Here is a 14910-nt window from a genome sequence, read left to right as displayed (position 1 = left end):
GGCTATGAATGCCTTATTTTGCGCTTTGGACAAAAATGAGTTCAATCGGATTTCTACATGCGAAACGGCTTTTGACATTTGGCGAACACTTGAAATCACGCACGAAGGAACTAGTAGAGTCAAAGACTCGAAAGTTAACATTTTATTGCATGACTTTGAGATTTTTCGAATGCAACCAAACGAGACTATAGGCGACATGCACACCCGTTTCACGGATGTCGTCAATAGTTTAAGAACTCTTGGAAAATGTTTTTCGGGTTTTGAACTCGTAAACAAGATTTTGCGTTCTCTTTCTAAGAAGTGGGATTCAAAAGTAACTGCAATACAAGAAGCTAAAAACCTAAATAACTTACCACTTGAAGAACTAATTGGTTCGTTGATGACATATGAAATAGTGCACAATGCACATGATGAACATGATGAACAAAGTCACCTTCCAAAGAACAGGAAGGATTTGAAACTCCGGACAAATGAATACCACTTGAGCGATGACTCAAGTGATGAGGACAATGATGAACTTGAACTTCGAACACTAAATCTTAATAAGCTTATTAAACAAAAATCTAAAATAGACAATGAACTTGAACGAAGGAAGAGGCCAAAGAAGAGGAAGGCAACCAAGGATGAATCAAGAACTTCCAAAGGTGAAACGGCGAATTGGGCTTTGACGGGCTTCGACTACAAGGTAAGTAACTCAACTCTCTTGAATTATTTTGAAATTACTTGATGCTCTCATGATGTATTTTCTTTTTTAGTTTAGAATTAATGTTAAAAAAAAAAATTATGATCATGCTAGTAATTTTGAAAATGATAATATTGCATATTTTATGATAAACAAACAAAATGATTTTGATTGAAAATATGAAATCATGGTTAAGAAGTAATAATGTATATCATGGTGATGTCCATTGTTATTTCTCGATTTTGAGTATATTAAATCATGTTTAATTTGAAGTTATGATTAATGAGTATATATTTTTGAAATTATGTATGATGATTCTTGATAATTATGGATTATCGATTTTCATGATAATAACAGTGGCTTTAAAAACTGATGCATGTTTGACATAAATGAAATAGGCATGGTTATATGAAATAGTGTAAGTGTCATGCTTAACGATTGTATACTCAATGATGCATAATATAAAAACACTAAATGTTTGGATACCATGATTTATGATTTTATGCATGAGATTTTAAAGTTATACATGATGATTTTTGTGACTTATTGGTCTTGATGGTTTTATGATGAAATTCATTTTACGATCCTAAACGTTGATGCATGTTTTCATTTGACATAAATGAAAAGGCATACTTACATGAAATCGATCACTTAAGATGAAACACTTAAAAAAGGGGAAAAAATATATTATCAATGAAATCATGAATTTATTTATGTTATAAATTTTGTGAGCCATAAAAATGATTTTGATGATTTAAATTTGAAATGAGTTTTATCAAAATCATGATCATGATTTGTCAAATTGAATGAATTGAAAATGAATGATGATTTTTCTCTTGAATGATTGTGACCTGTATTCCTTGTATTCATGATATGATTTTTATGCAATTCTTTGTATTCATGAAAGGTTTATCTCATCACCCAATTATTTTCTTCTTGATATTCCTTATGTGATGATATGAATACATGAAATATTCATTAATTTATTTTGATGTATACAAATGAAAAGTTATGATCATGCATGGTAGGATATAATTTAACAAAATTGATACCATCATGATATGAAACATTTATGATTTGCAATGATGCACGCAATACTTGAGCTTTTTAATTATGATGTCATGTATTGCATATGATGTGAATCATGATGTAAAATGCTATGAGTTGTTGCTAAAATGAAGTATTATAATGTTGATTTAATGTCATGAATGCTCTAAATGATGAATATTTGGTATCATGATCAAAATGAAGTGATAAATACTTAAAAAATATTGATTTAATATTCAGTATCATGAACACTTTATTATCATACATGAAAATAGTGATAAATACTTTGAAAATAAATGTTTGTATCATGTTAGATGGTTTGACATATTATGCATGATAAGCTATAAAGATGATTGAAACAATGATTAAAATAATAGGAATGATGATTTGGAATCATATAATAATGAGTTTATATGTTTTAAAAATATATATGATGATAATGATGCATGCAATGATGAAATATTCATGATAAAATAATTGTTTTGACATTCAAGACTTAAATTTTCATCAATGCTATTTACCTTTGTCATAATTTAGAAATTAACGTAAAGGGTCTTTTCTTCTTTTTGACAATGACAAAGGGGAAGCAAAACATGCTTGAAAGCTAATTTGCTAGCTCATATAATTCAAAAAATAAGAGGAGAAAGAAAATAATTACACTTCTCAAAAGAAAAGGAATTGCTATCTTGAACATCACCAAGAAGTGCTATCTTACAAATCTCAAGATGCACAAATGCAAACATGCAAAATTTGTAATTTTGCACATCATTAAAATTTATGATGCTTTGGTGATTATGCATGTTCTAAAATGTTATAAGATTCACTAGCTTGCATGATGTAGAACTTGCTATATTGAACATCACCAAGGAATGATATCTTGCAGAAGCAAAAAGTTAACTTGCACATGTAGCAAAACTTATATTTCAAGAAGCAAGAGTTGCTTTCTTGAACATCTCAAAATTACTAGCTTGCGTGTCTTAAAATTGTAAACTTGCCATCGTACTACCATGATGATGATGAGCATGCCTTATCTTCATGATTGTATTTGAAAAACTATGGCAAAAATATGTCCTAATGATTGAACGTGTTAAAATTATTTTTTAAACTTTCTTGATTGAATGATCAAATCACTTGATTGGCATAATGATTTTACACAATTACATGTTGGAAATTATGTGCTTGAATACAAAACTTCCATGATAACAAGCATGTTTTACCTTCATGATTGTAATTAAATATCTATAGCAAAACCTTGTCTGAATGCAAGAAAGAGTCAAATTTCATTTTCGGATTCTCTTGATCCTAACATATCAAGTTTACTCTCTTCCGAACTTAACAAGCATATGTCATATCAAGTTTAGTTCATATCATTGATTTTTGACATATGTAATCAACTAGCAAATACATCTCTCAAACACATATCATGTGAAAAATATTTTTTTTGAGAAATAGATTTGATGAATATGGATGAAAGTGTTTTTACTTGCAAGGATTTGTTTCACATACATATCTTGATCCTTGTAAAAATGAAGCATGATTTAATCTCTCATCGATTCTAACTTCACTCGAAGTAAACTCACAAATAGCATGTATCACAAATAGTCTTCCTCCTTCATGCAAAAAGATAATAACAGATAAAAAAGGAAGAAGTTTTCAAAGCTATCTCCATGTCATGTTTTCCTTGAGATGTTTGTATAATTGATATCCTATCACTCACTGTTGGAAAATGACATGAACCTAGTTATGACATGAATAATTACAAGCACTTATGCTTAAAATTTGCTTATATCATTCTCCGTTTTGTTGATGGCAAAGGGGGAGAAATATATGAATTGATGCTATGAACACTGATGCTATGCTTGCATCATCAAGAGATATATGAATTGATATGATTGCCATATTTGCAATGCTTGCATCATCAAGAGATATATGAATTGATGCTATGATTGCCAAACTTGTATTATGCCATGTTTGCATTATGCGTTAAGATATCAAGAACTTGTATCGTAATTTTACGCGTTGATATCTTACCATGTGATGAAATGCTACAATTGATAAACACTAGAAATGTTTGCGTTATGATATCAAAAGCTTACATCGCAATTTTACATGTTGATATTTGATAATAGCAAACTTGCATGATGATAAAACTTGATATTATGTTTTTCATGCAATGAGTTGAACCAATATCACAAACACTTGATTGTGGTACTTCTCCTTTTTGTTGATGACAAAGGGGGAGAAGTATGTTGATGACATAACATGTTATGCATAAGTTTATGCATAAGTTTATGATGACATGTTGCTTGGACTTTTGAATCCAAGAGTTTCTATCAATATGACATATTGATAGGGGGAGTTTGTTTAAACTCCGGGAGTTAAGGTTAACTCCGTCATCAAGTAATTGTCATCATCAAAAAGGGGGAGATTGTTGAATCTCGTATTTTGATGATGAAACCACTTGATATATGTTTATGATTTAATCTGTGTTTTGCGTCACGTTTTGAGTGACGCAGGATGCTTCGATCAGGATGAGACAATTAAAACAGGAAAATCATGTTGTGCCGGAGGAACATGTCAGAAGATTGGACATCGGGCCGGTGGATCGGTCGACGTATCGACAGAAGGCTTCGGGCCGTGGACTCGGGCATCGGGCCAAGAAGAGCAGGTATTATGCCAAGGATATCAGAGTTACGGAGTCAACTGGCCGATTGGGCAATAGGCTGTAGGAGAGGACGATGCACCGAAGAATCAGACGAAGCGTCGAGGGACCAATGACATGCCGGACAACTTGGTTAATTTCTTAGGATTAATTGTCTCGATCGAAATTTTGTTTTAAGTGTGCAGGATTAACTACGATGAAAATAAGATATGCAACAGGAGTTGCGCCGGAGTCAAGACAATGATCACGTTGGGAGTTCGAGAGTTCGACGGAAGTTCGGACAGTCGTCGGAGGTTCTGCGGGAACAAATCCGAGAAGTCCATGAGCTTGCCAAAGAAGCTCGTCGGAACTCGCCAAGTAGATCGTCGCAAGTCCAGGAGTTTGTCGGAAGTCCGCAGGAGCATCACCGAGGGTTCATCGGATGATCGACGAAAGTTTGCCGGAAGAAGCGATTGACGCATCGGAGCAAGTTGCAGTAAATATCTTAGGAAAAATCGTAGTTAGCACAATGATTAAGTTGGAAATGGGAGGTGATCCCATTAACTTAATCTTGGGGCAATTGGACCCCTGAAAAACCCAAATTGGGCCGAATGGATCAACCCATTCCGACCCTGATTTCTGGCGGGAGGTGCAACCGCCCAAGCCAGGAGGTGGCACCGCTTGGGCTAAGTCTCCGAGCGAGACTGGGCGGTGCAACCGCCCCAGCCAGGAGGTGGCACCGCTTGGGCTCAGTCTCCAAGCAAGACTGGGCGGTGCAACCTCCCCTGACAGTAGGTGGCACCGCTTGGGCTCGGTCTCCGAGCACTGGCTGAGCGGTGCAACCGCCTCAGTCAGGAGGTTGCACCGCCTAAGCTCGGTCTTCGAGCTTTGGCTGGAGGTGCAATCGCCCCTGACAGGAGGTAGCACCGCCTAGAGGCTCAGTCTTCGAGCTCTGCTAGGCGGTGCAACCGCTCCAGTCAGGAGGTGCAACCGCCTGATCCCGGAATTCTGAGAATTGACAGTTTTGAGCTCCAAATTTGAACTGGGTTGGGGCCTATAAATACCCCACCCATTCAGCACTAAAAGAGCACTGAACATACATCGAAATCTTGATCTTGTTCTGTGATTTTTAGAGCTCAAAATTGTTGTAAAGGCCAAAAGTTCTTCTCCTTTTTTTTTTTTCCAAGTTCTGAGCTGTAAAGAGAGGAGAGAAAATTCTATAAGGGTTGTCTCCTAAGCCCGTCAAAAGGAGTGAAACTGTAAAAGGGTGGTTGGCCTTCGCCTATTGAAGGAAGGCCTCTAGTTGACGTCGGTGACCTCATCAGTGGAGGAAGCCAAAAGTGGAGTAGGTCAAGATTGACCGAACCACTCTAAATCTCAGTTTGCATTTACTTTGAGCATATTATCTTTACTACAAACCTCCTCTAAAGATTACTGCTTTCTGCGCATATACGATCGGGTTTCAAGCTTTGCACTTTCCGAATCAGCGTTTAGACGTAAATCTATTTTTTCGTACGATCATCATATTTCAGTTTGCGTTTACGTTTTGATTTCTATCATAACTGCAAACTGCCTTTATATCCTTGCTTAAACTACGTCTCACCTAATCAAGTGATTTATAAATCAGTATTTAGACGTAAATCAGTTTCTTCGTACGAACGTCGTATTTCAGTTTGCGCTTATATTCTGGTTTTCATCATAACTACAAACTGCCTTCATAGATTGACTTTAACATCATCTTGCTTGATCTTAAGTTAAAGTAATCTTAGGATCGGCTTTCATACCGAAATCATTTTTATCGTTCGAACGTAGTTTTTATCGTTGAAAGATTTCCGCTATAATAATTCACCCCCCCCCCCCCCCCCCCCTCTTAGTGCTCTTGATCCTAACAATTGGTAGTATCCCTCAGTAATTCTGTGCCAGATGGTATTATCACCATAAGTCAAATAACAAGCAGTTTGTTGAATGAGGAGCTGAGAAGAAAGAATTCAGCAACATCTCAGAATGACTCATAGGCACTTATCTCAGAGAACAGAGGAAGGTCAAAGTCTAGAAGTAGTTCACACATGGGTAGGAGCAAGTCAAGATCAAGAAAAGATATTGTTTGTATAACTATGGTGAGAAAGGACATTACAAGAACCAATGTAAGCAACCTAAGAAGAGCAAGAAAAAGGGAAAATAAGTTGAGTCTACAAAGTCAAAGGATAATACTACAACTACAGTGCAAGGTAGTGATTATTTGATTTTGTCTCATTCTGATGATATTTTTTCTTATGTGTGTATCAGGATCTTGAGTGGGTGATTGACACAGATGCTTCTTATGCTACACCACGGAAGGAGGTTTTTGCTATCTATAGATCTGAAAATTTTGGTGTTGTTAAGATGGGCAACTATGGCACGGTAGACATCATTGGCATGGGTGATATCCATTTAAAGCCCAACCTTGACTGCAAGTTAGTGCTTAAAGATGTGAGACATGTGGTTGACTTAAGACTAAATTTAATTTCAGTTGTAAGACTAGATGATGAAGACTATGATAGCAGATTTCACAAAGGGCAATGGAAGTTCAGTAAAAGTTCACTTGTTATAGCTAGTGGAAAGAAATGTCACACCTTATACAGGTTGCAGGCCAAAGCTTATGGTGAGCAATTAAATGCTACAAAGAAAGACTTCAGCATAGAGTTGTGGCATAGGCAATTGGGACACATGAGCGAGAAGGAGCTGCAAGCTCTTTCCAAGAGAGAGATATTGTCAGACATCAGAGGTACACATCTGAACCCTTGTATTGATTGTTTGGCTGGTAAACAACACAAAGTTTCATTTGCTAGTCCTGCTTTATATAGAAAAATGCATGTCTCAGACTATGTTTATACAGATGTATATGGTCCTTTAAGGATAAAAACTCCTGATCGATCTGTTGATGTTCCTAGTATAAGTGGTGCACTTTATTTTATCACTTTTATAGATAATTTTTTTAGGAAAGTTTAGGCCTATGCTTTGAAGACCAAAGATTAGGTGATTAATATATTCAAAGAGTTTCATTCTAGGGTTAAAAGGGAGACAGAAAGGTAATTGAAATGCATAAGATCAAATAATAGTGGTGTGTACACAGAATTATTTGATGATTATTATAGATCATAACATAAGATGACAGATTTAACCCTTGTCTTATGTCCCCATGAAATTGGATAAACAATTGATAAAGCACAGCTCACGGGTCCTTTATCCACAAAAAGCCAAAAGAAGTGTGGCAGCAATAATCGAAGTGCTACGGGGTTTCTCCAACCAAGAATGATGGGTCATTTGTCCAGCAACGACGTGTTGGACCCTCCGCATAAAATTTAACAAAAAGAAAAAAAAATATTTTTTTTCATGTGAATTATGGGTCGTTTATCCATGTGTTTGGTTCGACCCTCCGCATAAAATTTAACAAAAAAGGAAAAAAAGAAAAAAATTATGGGTGGCCTGACCGTCCCCATAAATTTTTCACGTTCGATATATCTTTATGTACATCGGTTGACCTAATCCATATGATTTCGAGATAAATTTATGTTGAATCTCGGATTTTGATGATAAAATCAATTGATGGTTTAATTGATCTAATCCATATTATTGAGTTAAGTGTGCAGGATTAACTACGATAACCAGAAAACACAAAGCAAGAATATCGGAGTCAAGTTCGATGGACGTTTGAGAGTCCGAAGAATCGTCGGAGATGCTGCCGGGACCAATGGAGAAGAAATCGGGAACCTGTCGGAATTTTTGGAAGTTCGCCGAAGAGATCGTCGGAGGTTCGCGGAGATCACCGAGAAGGCTCGGCTACTCGTTGAAGTTGTCACAAGATCGGGAGCTTGCTGGGAGTCCGTCGGAAGAAATCCAAAGGCATATCGGAAGTTCGCCGGAAGTTCGTCGGAAAGCTCGCCGGAACAAGACTCACGATTGAAAACTTGCTTGGGATGTTTTTAGTTATGTAGTTCACATGTAATTAGGATTAGGATTAAAAGATAATCCTATATCCTGGTTAGGGGCCAATTGGGCCCAAAATTAGACTTGGTTTGGGCTAAATTTAAAGCCTAACCAGTGAACCGAAGGGTCTGACGGTGGCACCGCCAGACTGGGCGGTGGCACCGCCCAGCACCCGAGAGCTGGGCGGTGGCACCGCTTGGCTAGGCGGTGGCACCGCCAGTCCACTGTCAGTGTCAGACACTGACAGACGGTGGCACCGCCACTAACAGGTGGTGGCACCGCCATTGACAGGCGGTGGCACCGCCATTGACAGGCTATCACGGACAAACTTCTAAATAAGATGTTTGATGTAATGCTTATGTATGTCCGTGTCTTTTGGCATGTTCATGCCTTGTACAGCATGTAGAGGGGCGGCCGAAGGCATAATAGTCTCATTTTAGTTGGGTTGGTGGCCTCTTTAGGCTTGTAAATAAAGGTTGTGTCATGTGGACACGTGCGAGAGATTTTCGGTCTATAATGGACCATTTTACCCTTTGTTGTGCAACTGTTCAGAGCTTGTAAAGTCTGTTTGTAATTTGCATTGTCTATGAAGTATTTTTCAGAGATGTTTGCTTGTAGATCCCGATTGAGGCATTCTCTCTAACCCGTTCTCTCTTTTGTTGGTCCTAAGGGACAAAGGGGAGGCTTCGGGGAGGCTGACCTTTGCGGACGGACATGCAAGGGTGCCGCACGACTTAGGCAAAACCAGCTAAGTCCGTGACAGATGGTATCAGAGCGGGACAAGCACTCATAGAAACACTTAGCATGCAAACGTGAGGGACCTAGAGGGGCTGCGTTGAGGGCAGTCAGCACACGCGCGACCGTTTGGGGGAAAACGGGCATGGAGATGTAGGGAAAAGGAGTCGCTCGGAGGAGTGGGCATCTGACATTGGCATTCAGAGGAATGGCCAACCCTTCGCGCAAGAGGCACCACAAGAACAGGCAAGCTTGGAAGAATTTGGAGCGCACAAAGGTTGGGATGGCTGAGTTTGAGCTGCGGCTCAACGTTGACAACTATACTTGATAGTGCTCAAGCCAAGCGCGGCGCTTGGTAAAGGATGAGACCATGCAAGGTGGAATGAGTTGCTCAACGACCAAAGGAGTTATGCAAAGCTCACAGAGGTGAGGGGAATTGCTAACTCGAAGAATTTGGTACTCATGCATGCGCTTGTATGCGAACGATGGAATGTTCGTGGCCATCCCAAGGCGATCGAAACTTGGCGCCATGGAGCATTGAAACTTTCTCTTCGGCATATGAAGGATACATCCGTAGGAGGCTAAAGTGTGTAATGAGTTCAGCATGTTGCTAGGCCTTGAGTGGTGCAGCGGGGGTTGTATTGACGTGGAGTCGCAATCTAGCAAGTGCGTTTGCAGGAGGCAGATCAATGCACAGTTTGTTCAGCAGATCAGAGTAGTCCAAGGGGATGGTGGTCTCCGAAACGAAGAGAGATATTGCTCCAATGGGACAGTTATCCAGGAGGGATAAGTCTCGGCTCTCCAGAGGGAGAATCATGTGAGACAAACCTCACAAGTTGGGGAGGAGTACCTCAACAAACAACAACTCCACGAAGCTCGATGGACTGAGCAAGCGGCGAGGAGTCGTCGCATGATCTCGCTTGAGAGAATGCATTGGTGGATGCATTGCGAGATCAAGTGGGGGAGCGACCCAAAGCAACTTAAAAGAAGGCACACTTGGAGTCGATATGGAGATCGGACTCAAGGGAGGGCTGACCCGTGGAATGGTGGGCGCGAGGTTCACCATCGACTCAATGCAAAAAATGAGGAGCAAAGCAACTTGGGTGTAACTTGGCGAAGTATCCAAGCCGCATGAAGGGAGCCATCATAGAAGTTGGAACATGGAGCAGAGGCATAGTGCTTTCCTTAGACATAGGTCAAGGACATAAACTCTTGCAGAGGCAAGAGTAGGATCATGTTGTTCCATGGGTCATTCATTCTATCAGAGAGGACTCATCTTGCATGGTGCCAAAGATGAAGGGAGCTTTTGGGCACATGCACCTTATCTCGGAGGAGCATTTGATGGAGGAACTAAGGCGACTCAATTTGCGGAGGCGAAGTTGGGTTCAGAAGGCCTTAGCATGGGGCAAGAGGACGCAGAGGCGGGTACTCTTGAAGAATATGCCACAGTGTTGCCATTCAAGTTGCCATGAAGGAAGCGGTGCACAGCGGAGATTGTGCTGGTAGGGGCAGAGGCCCGAGATCCAAACAATGGTGCACTAATTGTAGCAAAGTCAGGGGACTTCGGGAGCTACTAGGCGACAGACTGTCCTAGAGCAGTGCTTCATCTAGGTGTGACCCAAGAGTGGGTGGATGAAGGTCGATTGCCAAAGGAGCGAACGAAATCAAAGGTCGAAGAGACCTTGCGATGTATTGGCAGAGGCCACACATTGAGGGTTCACAATTCGAGTTTATTCCACAAGGATCAGAATGCAATGGAGATGTCACTAGGAGGAGACATAGTGCAGCGGATCGTGGTGGAACAGTTCGTGACAATGCGATACACACGACCTAGTCCCGGGAGGGACTAGATCATATGGAGGTCTGATCGGGGGCTACTGGAAGCTCCACTTCGGTGAACAACATGATGGCAAGAAGGGTTTTGGATTCAAGGAGTGAAGGCTATGGTACCGCAGAGGCGGGTCTTCCGGGCGTGCATCGAATTTTGCATCGGATGAAAACCTTGGTCATCAGCATATGGGGGCTGTGTTCCACTAAGGGAAAAGTTTGAATGCAAGTACCAATGAGTCCCATGGGAGGGACTTGATCATGCAGAGGTATGATCGAAGCAACTGGAGAGTTGGACTGCTCCAGAGCTCATATTCGCTTAAGGGAGCCCGGCAAGTCAGAGGACAAGGCCGAGTAAGCGAACGTTGCTACCAAGGAAGCTAAGGAGAACAGAATCGGTGCAAACCCTATAATGCAATGGCAGAGGCCATGTATGTGCTAGTCATAAGTGCCCAGCAAGCCAATCACGTGAGTGATGGCACGTGTGACTTGATACAGAATCTTTTTGCTTATTATATTTTGGCGTATATCACTTTATAACTATTGCATAAATGCATATATATATTGTGATGTCCTTGGATTTGTGCAATGGGAATCGGATCGTGATGAGATCACAATAATGAGATCGATTCACCTTTAAACACATATCCTAAATAATCCCGGTCATAGGTTACTCGAGAGGGACATCGTGATAACCGGATAGACTGGTGTGCTGTATACCCGTCCATATGATGGATGCAGCTGGTCTCATAGCTGCTCGTGTAGGGACACTAGGGATACAGTACAGGTGCTCATTGGAGAATGAGTTCACTGATTGATCCGCTTACGGAATGCTGGATGGTTGATGATGCCTTATTGTCAGACAGCGATTCCGTAGTCCTAGTGGTGTATCTGGTCCTTAGACTTGAGACACCAAGGATGTCCTGTATGAGTGCTCCACTCTTTGATACCAGACTTATAGGTTTGGCTGTTCCCAGATCTAGTACAGCTGGTCATTGGGAGTGGTAGTCGACCTTACGAGGGCTATTGAGTGTCAATAGAGGATCATCCACTCTCGGCGTCATGAGAGGAATATCCTATGTGTTCTTGCTCAGACAAATCCCTGGCCAGGGTCATTCGGGTTGAGAGAGAAAGAGTTCTCCGGGAGAATCCGATTAGAGCGAGACTCGAGTAGAAACCGTATGGGTCTGACAGCACCATGCTCGATATACGGTCTCTGGGATATTAGATGGATGAGGGACTATAGGTACATGGTAACTGAGGACAGATAGGTCCAATGGATTGGATTCCCCTGTATCGTCTGGGGACTACGGCGTAGTGGCCTAGTACTTCCGTAGTCGATGAGTCGAGTGAATTATTACAGAGATAATAATTCACTTAGTTAGAAGGAGTTCTGACAGGTATGACTCACGGCCAGCTCGATATTGGGCCTAGAGGGTCACACACATATGGTAGGCATTGCGATAAGTAGAGGTTCGGATATGAGATATCCGACGGAGCCCTTGTCTTATTGGATGCAGATCCAATACCCACTAGGGAAAGGACCCATTAGGGTTTTGACACGGGATCTCTATAAATAGGAGGGATTCACAGCCTCATAGGCTAGAGTCTTTGCTTGCCCTTCCTATTCTCCTCTCCCTCTCCACCTTAGAGTAGGCCTGGAGTTTTGAGGAGCGTCGTCGCAACCCTGCTGTGTGGATCACCGCTAGAGAGGAGGACGCTTGACCTCCTTCACCCTCTCCTGAGGATCTGCAAGGAAACAGGGATATACGATCTCCCTAGGTAACACAATCTCTATACGCAGTTTTGTGTTTTGCGGATTTTGCGCACCAATCTTCGCACGACGACGAACATCTTTTTGGGAATCGGGGATTTTTGTTTTCTTGTTCTTCCGCTGCGCATATGATGTCGCCCCCCATGATTTCCCAACAGTGGTATCAGAGCCAGGTTGTTCGTGCGAATGATTGGTTTTTAAACTGCGTGTGTTGTGTTTAGGAAGAATATTGACGTCAAAATCGTTGATGCAAAAGCAAGGAAGGGCAGCAACAGTTGCTGCCCTCGATCTGCATGCCTGCAGCCAGCCGCAGCCGCAGCCAGGCAGCACAGCGCCGGCGCATGCGCAAGCGCTGTGCCTGCAGTAGCCGGCCGGCGATCTGCTTGCAGCAGGCTTGCGGCCGGCGGGGCTGGGAGCCCGCTCGGTAGAAGCGCCTGCGGCCACTGAGCCCGCGGGCAGAGGCGCCGCGGGGCAGCAGCGCGGGCTGAGGCACCGCAGGGCAGCGGCGCCTGTGGCCGCTGCTCCCACGGGCAAAAACCCCGCAGGGGCGGCCGCCAGCGAGACAGCACCACCTGCGGGCGCTGACTCGCGGGCAGAACCGCCCGCGAAGGCGGCGGCGCCCGCGGGGGCGCCCACCTGCAGCGGCAGCGACCCCAGCGGGCGTGCCACCTGCAGGCGAGGGCAGTGCCCTCGCCCTCGCCGCACAGGCCGCCGCCAACAGGGTGGCGGCGGCGGCGGCGCAGCAGCGAAAAGGGGAAAGGGTATTAGGGTTTTCTGCGCAAAAGACAGTTTTGCCCCTCGGAATTTGAGAAATTCCAGTTTCTGTCTTTTGTCCAAATTACGAAAATACCCTTAGGAATTGAGAAATTCCCTATATATCCCTGATTTCAGAAAATATTAATTAATTAAAAGGTTTAGTTGATTATTATTTTTATTATCTAGTAGTCCTACATAATGACGATTATTTATACATGTGATGTATGATGAGTGGACGGATGATCATGGACCGTGTGATGTGTGTACTTGTGATTATTATTATTGAGGTCTGCGAACCTCCATTATATTTCTCGTTTATTGTCGGGCCTGCGTGCCTATGATTAAGTTGTAATCACATGAGGAGGCGCGGCGGAAGCGTGGAAGCCATAGCGGGACCCACGAGACGGACGATCGTGATGCATGAAGATGCATCAAGATGTCGACGGAACCAACGAGGACGAGATGGACGATCACAAGGCATGGAGATGCACCGCTGCACACATAGATCTTGATGTGAGTGATTAGGCCTACTGGCTCGGGCCTAATCATATTAGGTTGTGGTCCATGATCATCTGGTGTGATTGCTTATACACATACTAGATATGTATATATATTTGCATGCGATGTAGATATATATTAAATATGTACATGTGTGACATGTCATAATAGGAGACCAAATCATAGAAACATCTCTCGATAATATTAAGTCGGTAAACGTGAGGCAATTAGATTGACCCACGTGGCCTTCCATCGTTATGAGTAGGAACCGAATCCCGGTGTAGGTTGAGTTGGTCGAGTCCCTCGAGACTCACCTATATCGCGATTCGCTATCTTGCTTACGACATAGAGATGTCACCGGTGACCTGAGGGCATGATATGCTTGGTCGAGTCCCTCGAGGGTATATCATCAAATCAGACTCATCTTGTAACGAAGGTGTTGACTTAACCGAGCATCATGGTTGGTCGAGTCCCTCGAGGCCATGGTGATTCGGAGGCCGAACAGGACGGGAATCACAAGGAGTTGTGATCGGCAAGAGTTGTCTACCTTTTAGGCTTAGTGTGATTGGTCGAGTCCCTCGAGGTTACACTAAGACGCTGATTGGATCCTGATCCCCACTAGAAGTCTGCCGGAGACTTCCGTTTCACGTGCTGAGGGTGTCGCGTGACTCGTTAGTAAAATAGTGGGAGCATATTAAGATAGAAGTCCATATCTTGATAGTTTATTTCTTGCAAAATCTGCATGTTATTCATTTTTGCTACATCTTTATTTTCAGAAAATGTCGCTTTCAAATCCCTTACGTGGCATACTTGATGTCAACCGCCTCACTGGTCCAAATTATACGGATTGGCTCCGTAACTTGAGAATTGTTCTCACAGCGGAGAAAATCGTGTACGTCCTTGATACAGTGATGCCTACGCCTGAAGAAGGGGCAAGCGAGGATGAGATCGCTCGCTACGTGAAGTACATTGATGACTCCACTC

Source organism: Musa acuminata, chromosome BXJ3-1, assembly GCF_036884655.1.
Source record: "Musa acuminata AAA Group cultivar baxijiao chromosome BXJ3-1, Cavendish_Baxijiao_AAA, whole genome shotgun sequence".
NCBI lineage: Eukaryota > Viridiplantae > Streptophyta > Magnoliopsida > Zingiberales > Musaceae > Musa > Musa acuminata.
The sequence above is the reverse complement of the archived record's forward strand: the minus strand, read 5'-3'. Positions refer to the sequence as shown.